Below are 12,840 nucleotides of genomic sequence, written 5' to 3' on the forward strand. Positions count from 1 at the left end.
AAACCATCAGTTTTCTCTCTGTAGATGGACTGCATTTTTCATAGGACCTTGAGAGTTGTATTGGATCATTGCATTGCTGAAAATAAGCAAGTCATTCACAGCAGATAATCTTACAGTATTGATGTTATTTTGTATGTAGTACATTTCATGTTGCATCAGCTCATGTAGATATTTCTGGGTTTTTCTGATAGTGTCCTGCTCATTATATTTTTATAGCAAACTACATTTATATAGTACTTTAAAGAGAAATTTCCTTATAATAAACACATGAATTTGGTACTTGCAACAACAGCAATAGATAACATTTATATAGTACCTTATACCTGACAAAGAATTTTCTTCATAACAGCCCAGCAAAGTACCATACATTTTTTCATCATCAATCAATTCTCATCATCATGAATCAATCCTTCATAATCAATGTCCACCTGTGCCCTCTCTCTAAATTTATTTCTATCATCTGCTAAATACTGAGAAAGTTCTCATCTTCCCATATAAGAATGTAAACTTTTTAACCTTTTAATATCCCTCTTAATTTCTTTTTTCCTTTTTAGCTGTTTTTGCTTCTCTAGGCTTTTGTATTTCAAAGTCAAATTTTCTATTCAGCTCAGGTATTTTCATCACAAATACCTGAAAGTCCTCTTTTTCTTTGAAGTCCCATTTTTCCCCCTGAAAGATTATCATCAACTTTGCTGGAGAGGTGATTCTTGGTTGTAATCCCAATTCCTTAGCTGTCTGGAATATCATATTCCATGCCTTCCTATCCATTAATGTAGAAGTTGCTAGATCTTGTGCTATCCTGATTGTGGCTCCACATTACTTGAATTGTTTATTTTTGGCTGCTTGCAATATTTTTTCCTAGATCTGGGAGCTCTGGAATTTTTTTCATTACCAAGTCACTTTATTGGGATGTAAAGGGTGGTATTTTTTTGGTACAGATTATGAAAAGGTCAGATAATCAAAATATACATGCACTGAAAGACAGGAGGAGTGGCAACCACAGTTCCTAGGTGTGAGGGAAACCGGGTGTGGTTTAACTCTCATTGTCCCTGTCTGCAAGGGTGTACTTTTCAAAAAAATATTCCACCGTGCCAGCATCAGGGCCCCCATTTTGCACAGGTTGCTTACATGATCACTGATTTGTTTGATGGACTTTACCAGTTTCTCCAGGTACTGAGTTTCGATGAAATCACATAAATCGGCATCATTTTTGTCAGTTTCCAGCTTGTGCAGTTCCAGTAACTACTATTTCACATTTTTTTTCCAAGAGCAGAGCACACTCCATTTTGTTCAGTCTGTTTTCCCAGTCATCTTGGTCTGGTTTCTTGATGTCCTGCAGGAAGATGCGGCTGCCACATTGGTTCTGCAGTTTTATTAGCTTCTCAGCATGCTCCTGCTCCCTCATGGGACTGGTGCATGAAATACTTGGCAAAGTTCTTTAGGGCCACATCATCTCATTCAAAGTTGTAAGACATAGACAGGTAGACGTAGGAAGCATAGAGCTCCAGGTTGATCTGCTGGTTGATGGCTGCCTCAGAGTCCTGGTAGTAGTTCTGTTGTACCTGAGGGAGACGAGGTTGTCATGGTAGTGGAGATGGTAGAGTAGGATTAGATGAGTAGGCAGAGGGAGGAGCCGGCTCTGCAGTGGCTGCTGCTGTGGCTGAGGCTAGGGCAGCAGCCAAAACGGCCAGGGCAGCTGAAGCAGACTGCTGCTTCTCCAATGGTAGGACTAAGAAGTGTTGGATACTGGAGGTGAAGGTGGAGTGGTGGCTTGGGGCAGTCCTGTCCAGAATCAAGGAGAGAGTTCTGTTCAAGCATTGTTGAAACAAGAAATAGCAGCAACTCCTCTTCCCCAGTGGATGCTGCCCAGCTAACAACTATCTTTTGATCTATTTATCCAGGCCATTGTATGCATATTGAATGTGGAAACAGAGAAGAGAATAGGCTGGTATTATAAGGAGCCTCCTTTACTTGAGCTAACACAGAATAATGGTGGAGTTCTGAAAGGTAATTGGTGCATCAGCTTAGGGAGTTAGACAAGGACAATCTACATAATGGATGATCTGCCTTTGGATAAATAAAAATTAACTGCAAATTAGATATCTGTACAACATGTGAGTCTTGGTAAAAGCAGTTGCACTATTTGGAGTCAATGAAAAATACCCTAGTTTCTATTTCTAGGGATTTAGTTATGGAATGTCCTGGTTATTTGTTCTAACTGGAGACTTCTCTTTTCTTGTTCTCCCCCTACTCTCCTGTACCAGAGTTTAAACACTAATAATAAAAAAATATCCTGGAGCACAATTCCCATGACCTAGTATGGGATACAGAAAAACAGAGGGATGAAGTTGGGGAAGAGCTGGAGTAGTGGGATCAAGATGCTATGGACCAGGTGAAGGTGATTGTGGATGTAGTAGATGAAAGTGCCAAAGTGCTACAAGAGGAAAAGCAGACCAGAGAGCATTTGCACAGTATCAGTGACTCAGTGGTGTTTCTTCAAGTCCTCTCTTTTTCCTTCCATCTCTCCCTCCCTCTCTCCCTCCAGCCTTCCCTCCATATTTTTATTCTTGGTTGGAATCCAAGGTCATTTGTCCTCTAGAATACCATATCCCAAATCATTGATTCTTTTACTGTGGTAAGTGCTAAATATTGTGTGATCCTTACTGTGGCTTCACAGTATTTGAATGGTTTCTTTCTTGCTTCCTGAAACTTTCTTATTTGTTTTTGAGCTGAAAGCTTTGCAATTTGGTTTTAAAAAATTTGTAAGTTTTCATTTTGGTATATCATTCTGGTGGTTATTTGTATATTCTTTCATTTGAAAAAAATTCCATTTATTTTCAATCTGCCAAGCTTCTATTGTTCCATTCTCTTTACTTTGTTTTAATTTTTGAGGTCTCATGAATTCATTATCTTGCACTTCCCCAACTGTAATTTTTTAAGATATTATTTCCTTTGGTGACCTTTTGTACCTATTATTTTCTGTTTCTTGTTGAAGTTTTGACTTCATTGTCTTCTAAATTTGTGCCTTGATCTTCCCATACACCATAGTAGTTTTTTTTTTTTTTTGTATTTTTTTGGTCAAATTCTTTTGTGCTCTCATTTTAGACCCTATTTTTATTTATTTGGAATTTTGAGTTGACTCTGTTCTTTGTTTACAGAATGGGGCATGGAAAAGCAACTCTCTTTCAAAATTCAGGCTTTTTCATATTGCTATTTTCAGAGTTTGTATTAGAGTTTGTGAAGTTTTCAGTTCTTTCAAGGTGATGTTATTTGGGGAGAGGGATGTTCACTGAAGTCTTTGACTCCATTCTGGCCCACACCCAGGAAGAGCCACTGATCTGTTTGAATTGCAATATGTAATTTGCCTCAACCTGCTTATTTCCATGGGACAAGAATTTATATGGTCCCTTAGGGTGCCTGATGACTCTTCTTTGAAAGTGCTCATCTCCACCCTTGAACTGTAATCCATAGGTGCTTATAGGTAATGGAATTGCAGAACAGTTACCCCTCAGTGTTCCACTCCCTTTAAACTGAAAGTGTTTCTTTCTGCTCTTGAACTATGACCCAGAAGTTAGTAGTGTAAATGAAGCTGCCAATTAACACCTGGTTCTGTTTCTAGTACCCTGTACCCTGTACCCTGTAATTTATTTCTTAGTAGGTTCCCAGTTGCTTTACTGTCTCTAGCTCTAAATCTCTGAAGCTGCTGTTGTTTCTATCACTGCCACCTTGTCCCACCACTGGTGTTTTGGACTTTGGGCCAGCCTCCTCTGCATGGTACACATCTCATTTTCTGACTTCCTATGTAGTCTTGTGCTGGAAAAATGTCTCACACTGATTTTTTCTCAGCTCTGTCACTCCAGAATTACATTTGAGACATTATTTTATTGTTGCTTAGAGAGGACTATTAGGGCAACACTATTGAGTACTTCTCAACTCTGTCATCTTCCCAATATGTCTTAATAGATTATAACTCTATTGAATTAAAATATGCCAATTCAAATAGTGAAAGTTAATAAAAGAGGTATTAATTTAATTGTGATTTATTTACTAGCACATTTCCTGGCTTACATGGATAAATACATCTTTTGCATCTAACCATGAGTCACACATATTTACACACATTCATAGAAAAATGTGACTCATTTTCCTTTTGCACTTCAGTAAAGATATGTGTGTATCTATATCAATACAGATATAATATAGACATATATATGCAATATATCTTAGTTACACGGATATACCTAAGCATGTAAATATGCATTTCTCTATGTATATTCCATAAAATGTTTTATTTTATATATACATATATTCATCTTCTGTGTTTGTTCAAAGAGGACATGGTAATTAAAGAAAAAAATTTTGCCCAAGTTCTTTAGGATTTCAAACTAATGTTCAAAATTCTCTCCAAAACTGAAGGTTTGCTAATTTTTTTAAAGTATCACTTATAATATAAGATAAAGGGAATGAACCATAGCCCAAAGACTTAAGTAATCTTTGGCCTTTAAATTTTGATTCATTCATTTCTGTTGAATTACAGGCTAAGAGCCACTATTGGACAGAAATCCCTTGATGACTCATAAGTATAGGACTCTGTTTTTGCATTAAATTTAAGGGACAGGCAATGATGTCTACCTCAACAGCCATTCAGCATAACAATTGCAGCAAAGGTACATATGATATAGCCCTAGGTATATATTTTCTAAATATTCTTCCTTGTTCTTCACTACTATATGTACAATTTGTGATATTTCTTCAATATTAACAACCATATACAAATTTTTAAAATACATTTTAAATAGTTATGTTTTTATGCATCCACATTGATAGACAGATGATCCTTGTCTTCTCCACTTAATAATAAACTGCCATCACTGGTATAATTTTGTTTCTATGTGGTGAATACAACCTCTGAGATACTCCTCATATTGTCCATAGTTATGAAATTCCATACCTACTTTATTTGTTCCCATTTGGTACACTTTTTAATCCACTGATAAAAGCTGATCCTTCTCAGTCTTAGAGATTAATTCTTCAATAATCAAGTACATGGGAGATAGGGATTTCTTAGGATGATAGGAAGGAATAGGACACACATTCAGAAAATACAAACTATCTAACTTTTTAAAAGTCCTTTCACTTTATGTTTTATGCTATTTCCATTCCTCAAAAGAAATATCCATACTTTCAGGTCAAATGTATCATATATTAATGAAACCTTCAATTTATTTTCCTCATTTATTTTTATAGTTGCACAGGTCAATATTTACAGAATCTACAATTTCTCACATTTTCCTGCTTCATTTCACACAGTGAGTAAGCTTTCTAGCATGGGAGTTGACAGTTTGTTTCTGATATCAGTTTTTATTAAGTTCACTGCTGAAAATAGAGAAGAGGATATCACAGTAAGGGGAAAAATTGAGAATATCGTGCCACTTTTACTGACATATAAATTTTTTTATGGTTTTTACTGACAGGCAATTTTTGCTAGGTATTTTTTTTCTGACAGTCCATAAATTTATGGATGGTTGGTAACACACAGTCTTGAACCACATCTCTTAACACTCACTTTTCCTGAACTGCTGTTAAGGGAGCTGGGGCAGAACTCATTTCTCTTAAGCAGTATGGAATTCTGAACTTCCACAGAGCAAAGATGAATTTTGTATCATAGCTACTTTCTGGGTGGTCTTCCTCAACATAATTTTTCTTCTAATGACAATAATAAGTCACGAATCTTGAAACTTCAACCTTGCAAGAAATATAGGAAATAAGCATTTATTAAATGCCTACTATATGCCATGTACTGTGTAAATAAATTTATAAGTATCTCATTTGATCCAAACAACCACTGATAAGAAGGAGTGTTATTAGTCTCATTTTATACTTGAGGAACCGAGGAAAAAAGTTTAATTGAATCTTTAATGTCACATAGCAAATGCCTGTGACCATATTTGAACTCAGATTATTTTGACTGTGCTCCAAGCACTGCAATAACTGAGTCATCTATCAGGCTAAACCTCCCCCCCCCATTTCTCTGGAATACCACCTTTTATTTTTCTTTCATATTTCCTCATTTGTATATTTCTAGACACATTTGTATATTTAAATTTACATTTGTAAATTTAATAATTCAGTTCAAAGAAAAAAAGAGTCAGAAATGGTCAGCTTTAGGATAGGTTTAAATAAGGTTGTCTATGAAACAGGATCAAGTACCCAGTTATTTTTTCAAGTAATCTAGAAAACAATTAAAATAGTCCTAAACTTTGTTTTGGAATTCAGAATAATGCTAATCCTAACAAAAAATAGGTTATTCAACTGAAAAAAATATTTAAAAGCAGTAAAAAGTATTAGAATATTTTTCATATATTAGAATATATAAATACTAAAATATTAGTATTAGAATATATTTTATATATTTTGGTTTATTTGCTATGTTTTATATATGCAACTTTAACCATATCATTTCTGATTTCCATTAAAAAAATTCACAGTTATGATCTTGACTCTAAAGACAAAACCACAAATTGATTATGATATGAAGCTTAATGGGATTTCTTAGAAAGACTAAGCTGATGGTATTAGGAGTAGCGTTGAAGGGGTGTTGGGAATTGTTCAGCCATTCCTATTGTATCCTATCAATTTCCAATTCTTTGCCAACAAATTTTATAGCTCTTTGGCTATAGTTCCAAATTGCTCTCCTGAATAGTTGGACAAGTTCAAGATTTCATGCGCAGAGCATTAGTATATCAATGTTCCTACTTTCCCTCTACCATTTGATGTTCACCTTCTCTGTTATGTTGTCCAAACTTATAGGTGTGAGGTAGTATCTCAGAGTTGCTTCAATTTGCATTTATCTATTCATTATTGATTAACAGCATTTCTATGTGATTATTGACAAATTTAATATCTTCAGAATATTTCCTGTTCAAATCTTCTGAGTATTTATGAACTGGGGAGTGGCTTTTATTTTTATGAATTTGACTCAGTTCTCAATACATCAGAGAAATGAATCTTTTATCAGAGAAACTAATTGTAACATCCCCCCCCCATATTCCTTCTAATTTTGGCTACATTATTTTAGTTTGTGCAAAATCATTTAAATTCATGTAATCAAAATTATCCATTTCATTAGTAATAATCTCTTCTTTCTCTTTTTTGGTAACAAGCCCTTCCCTTATCCATGGATTTGACAGACACATTTTTCTGTGCTCCCCTAATTTGCATATATCACACAATGTCTATATCATCTATCCATTTTGATCTCATCTTGTGAGATGTTGGTCTTTGCCCAATTTCTGCCAATCCAGTTTTCCTCTTAATTGTCTCAAAGCATAAATTCTTACCCGAAAGCTTTGATATTTTAGTTTATCAAGCATGAGATTACTTTTTTTTGTTTTGTTTTTTGTTTTTTTTTTTTTTGCAGGGCAATTTGGGTTAAGTGACTTGCCCAGGGTCACACAGCTAGTAAGTGTTAAGTGTCTGAGGCCGGATTTGAACTCAGGTACTCCTGAATCAAAGGCTGGTGCTCTATCCACTGTGCCATCTAGCTGCCCAAGCATGAGATTACTATGGCCATTTACTACTGTGTTTTGTGTAGCTAATGTATTCTACTGATCAAGCACTCTATTTCTAAGCCAGTACCAGATGGTTTAACTATTTATCCTTTGTAATATATTTGAAATCTGGAACTGCTAGGCCACCTTACTTAACATTATTTTGTTCATTGATGCCCTTGATATTCTGGACCTTTTCATTTTCTAGGTGAATTTCAATATTATATTGTATAGATTTATAAAGTAATTCTTTGGTAGTTTGATTATTATAGACATAAGTAAGTAAAATGATAAAAGTAGAATATATATATATATATATATATATATATATATATATATATATATATATATATATATAATATTATCTCAGCCTTCCCATGGGCAATTAATATTTCTCCAAATGTTTACATCTGTTTATTTCTGGGCAAACTGTTTTGTAATCATGTACATATTGTCTAGCATTATTCTAGAGGACAATTCTTTTGTTACCTTTTCCTCATGAGCTTAATTGGTAGTATATAAGAAGGGTTGATGATTTATGTGACTATTTTATATACTACAATTTTGCTGAGGTGTTCAATTGTTTCAGCTAATGTTTTGTTGATTTTCTAAGGTTCTCTAAAAATAATATCATATCTTCTGCATTGAGTGATAGTTTTATTTCCTCATTGGCTATTTTTATTTCTCTGATTTTTTTCTTATCTTATTACCATGGTTCACATTTTTATAATATTTAATAATAGTGGAGATAGTGGACATCCTTGCTTTATTTGGGGGGGGGCAGGTAAATGAAGGTTAAGTGACTTGACTATGGTCACACAATTAGTAACTGTCAAGTGTCCGAGGCTGGATTTGAACTCAGGTCCTCCTGAATCCAGGGCCAGTATTTATCCACTGTACTACTTAGCTGTCCCCAGCTTTAGTTCTGATCTTATTAGAAGGTTTTAAGTTTATTCCCATTATAGATAATGCTTATTCTTGGTTTTATATAATTGCTTACTTAGCTTTTTAAGAATGGTTCTATTGGGCCAAGATGGTGGAGGAAAGACACTAAACAGAGGGCTCCTGATAAAATCACCCTAAAAATAGCAATAAAAGGACCCTGGGGGCAGAAAAACACACAAAAATATGAGCTGAGAGATTTCTCCAGATATAGATATATTTCAGGGGGCCATGCTGGGCCACGAATAAAGCCTAACCCTAAAATCTGGCCGACACACCAGACACCCACTAAAGGAATTTGCCCCAGTGCCTCTGAATCAGCTGCAGCACTGTTGTCTTCTGGAACCAAGTGCGCAGTGGGGCTGAGTGGCTGGGGTACCAGTGGACTGGGGGGGAAGGATTTGACTGTCCCACCCCAGTGGGCAACCAGGAAGAAATCCTGAGCAGCAGGAGACCCAGGTGGGGGAGGGGAGCAGGGGAGCAGTCTCATCGGAAGCTGAGAACCACACCACAGAAAGCTTTGCTGGTTGGTTGCTTAGTAAAGTAGGCCTGAGATTATCTCAGGACCTGAGAACAGGCCAGGTGAGATTAAAACCTGCCCTCCCTCAACCCAAAACACCTCGGACCCTCTGAAGCTGAGAACAGGAGTGGAGGCAAGAAGCAACCCCCCCCCCCGCCACAACACCTCCCCATCACCCCCCAGTGGAGAGTTTAAAATCAAATGAAAGTGAGGCCAGGCAGGCTAAGAAGCCCAACAATCCCCCACACCATGCTGTAGCTTGAACAGTGTGTCCTGGAAGCAGAGCTACACTTTAAAAAAGAGTTAAAAGCCAAGAAATAGTAAGCCAGGATGAATAGGTAGAGAAAGCAGAAGACCATCAAAAACTTCTTTGGGGGTAAGGTAGACCACAATACAACCTCAGGAGAAGAGGATAATGACAGGGTCAAAGCTCCAACATCCAAAGCTTCCAAGAAAAATATGAACTGGTCTCAGGCCATGGAAGCTCTCAAAAGTGACTTTGAAGAGAAAGTAGGAGAAATAGAAAGAAAATGTAGAGAAAAGGAGGAAAGAATGGAAAGGGAAATGAGAGTGATGCAGGAGAGTCATGAGAAAAAAGTCAACAGTTTGAAAAGTCAAATGGAAAAGGAGATTAAAAAACTGTCTGATGAAAATAACTGCCTTAGAATTAGGATTGAACAAATGGAAGCTACTGACCTTATGAGAAACCAAGACACAGTAAAGCAAATCCAATTGAATGAGAAAATAGAAGGCAATGTGAAATATCTCCTTGGAAAAACAGCTGACCTAGAAAATAAATCTAGGAGAGATAATTTAAAAATCATCGGACTACCTGAAAACCATGACCAAAACAAAAGCTTAGACACCATCCTCCAAAAGATTGTAAGGGAAAATTGCCCTGATATTCTAGAAGCAGAAGCTAAAATAGAAATTGAAAGAATCCACCGATCACCTCCTGAAAGAGATCCCAAAGGGAAAACCTCCAGGAATATTATAGCCAAATTCCAGAACTCCCAGGTGAAGGAGAAAATACTGCAAGCAGCTACAAAAAAGGAATTAAAATATTGAGCAGCTCCAATAAGGATAAAGCAAGATCTAGCAGCTTCTACATTAAAGGACCAAAGGGCATGGAATATGATATTCCAGAGGGCAAAGGAACTGGGACTTCAGCTAAATATCACGTACCCAGCAAAACTGAGTATAATCTTTCAGAGGCAAAAATGGGATTTCAATGAGGAAGACGTCTTTTGAGCATTTGTGATGAAAAGACCTGAACTGAAGAGAAAATTTGACTTTCAAATACAAGACCCTGGAGAAGCATAAAACGATAAACAGCAAAAAGACTTCATGAGGGATATTAAAGGATCAAACTGTTTACATTCCTACATGGGAAGATAATACTTTGAAATCATAAGAACTATCTCAATAAGAAACTCAGAGAAGACACAGGTCTGAACTGACTATGAAGGGATGATATCTGTAAAGCATTTATGTTTTGTTCTTTGTGGGGAAGACAGGGTGGCGTGTCTTATGTCTGGGGCTGGATTTGTGCTTGGGGCCTGCTGGGTCCAGGGTTGGTGCTTTGTCCACTGTGCCACCTAACTAATCCATGATGACATCATTAAAATAGGGTTGAGGTATAGGAGGAATAAACTGGGGGAGGTAGAGAAGGGGAGAGATGGTCTGGGGAGAGGTAGTTCACATGAAGGAAACAAGAAAAAAGCTTATGGAGGAGAGTAGAAAAGGGGGAAGGAGTTGGAGAGTGAGTGAACCTTAATATCAGAATTGGATCAAAGAAGGACTAACATACATACTCAAGTAGTTATAATAATATATTTTTTGCCCTGAGGGAGGGGAGGGAGAAAATGGGTGGGGGGGAGAAGGGAAGGAGGAAAGGGCAGATTGGGGGAGAGAGCAGTAAAAATCAAAACACTTTCAAGGAAGATAAAGATGTTCTGCATTACTGTACCAGTATGACATATTAAATTGCTTGATCTCATAGGGAGGGTTGAGGAGGGAGGAAGAAAAATTTAGAACACAGAATTAGCTCAGAGACCCTGATCACATTGGAGTGGGCTCATGGAGGGAATAGCTTTCATACCCAATTGGGAGGAGCAATCTATTTAACCCTGCAGGAAAGTAGGAGCAGAAGAGGATAAGGAAGGAAGGGTGAAAAAAGGGAGTGCAGAGCAAGGGAGAGGATAGTCAGAAGTAAAACATTTTTGAGGAGGAATAGGTAAAAAGAAGAGAGAGTAAATGTCATGGGAAGTGAGTGGGATGGAGGGAAATAGTTATGATGATTGATTATAATGGCAAAACCTATGGTACCTACTTTGCTGGGCTTTTATGAAGAAAACTCTCTGTCAAGCTTAAGGTACTATATACAAGTTATGATGAACAGGATACTATCAGAAAAACCTGGAAAGACCTACATGAACTGAAGCAGAGTGAAATGTACTGTATACAAAATAACAGCAATAGTGGGGGTTGATCTGCTGGGAAGCATGTGGTATTTTTAGCAAGGCAATGATGCAATATAACCCTGAAGGACTTATGAAGATTGCAGCCCATCTGCAGAGAAAGAACTGATAGTATCTGAAAACAGATGGAAATACATTTTAAATTTTTTTCTTTTCCTCTTTGACAATTCTTTAATCTGAAGTTTTGGGTTTTTTGACTGTTTTCTCTCACAACTAGCTAATGTGGGAATTTTTCTGTGACAAATAATGTATAACTTGTTTTGAATTGCTTGAGTTCTTGTGGGTGGGGGGTGGTAATGGAGGGGGGAAGAGAAGTTGGAACATAAAGTTTTTTTTTAAAAATTGATGTTAAAATTTTGTTTTTACATATATTTTGGAAAATAAAATTCTATTCAAACAGGCAAAAAAAGGAGTGGTTCCATTGATTCACATGCTTTCCTTTTTTAATAGGAATGGGGATTTTATTTTGTCCTAATCTATTTTTTTCCAAATGTCTTAAGATAGTCATAAAATGTTTGCTGTACTTATTATTAATTTGCTCAATTATGCTAATTGTTGTGCTAATATTAAACAGGCCCTACATTCTTGGCATAAATCTTTGTGAGAAAATAATATTAATGATAAGTATCTTGGGGGGACCCAGATCATTTTTAGCCTTTTCTCTCCACCACACTTCAGAGAGTTGAATTTTTATGGGGAACTTGAACTGTTTTAGGGTGAGCCCAAGGGAAAAATAGAAATGGAGATAGACTTTGTGTCTATTTCAGTGAACTGAAGGGATTAATTCTTGCCTGCATAATGGATGTCGCCTTGAGCACCTTGGGGAGTCTTTTTGGAAACACCCCCCATGTGAGCAGTAGAACTCATTTTAATATTGACCACCCTAAAATCATGTCAACCAATGGAATTGATTGATGTTAGCCAATTAGCTTTGATCAATGTATAGTGGTACACCTCTATCAAAAGAGGATAAAAGCCAAGAACACTCAAGGCTGTTGCCATTTTGGAATGCACTCTTGACTCCAAAAGGTGGTCAGTTTGTGAGTGCTCTCTTCTTAGAACAGGCTAAGGTGGTAGAACATGTGCTCTCTTAGAGACACTATGACACTGAGGCTTTTCAGCTTCTGTTAAATGCTACTCAATCAACAATTTAATAATATTCAATATAAATTAATAATAATTTCTTACTGACAAAAATTATTCAATATCCATTAATATAGAAATAGAAATTAATATATAAATAGCAAATAATTTGGAAAACCTAGCCCCCAATTTAGCAAACACTTCTTGCCCTATTAGAATTTGATATTTATGATATACTACTATAATCTCCTAGCTAGTATATTAT

The 12,840-nt window shown here is 36.4% G+C and overlaps 1 pseudogene; it reads right to left on the reverse strand.

Moving 5' to 3' along the window:
- Window positions 1-1,033: 1,033 nt before the first annotated feature.
- Window positions 1,034-12,840, reverse strand: part of LOC122747729 — a 77,217-nt pseudogene continuing 65,410 nt past the window's right edge.

The sequence above is a fragment of the Dromiciops gliroides genome, chromosome 3 (genome assembly GCF_019393635.1).
Source record: "Dromiciops gliroides isolate mDroGli1 chromosome 3, mDroGli1.pri, whole genome shotgun sequence".
NCBI lineage: Eukaryota > Metazoa > Chordata > Mammalia > Microbiotheria > Microbiotheriidae > Dromiciops > Dromiciops gliroides.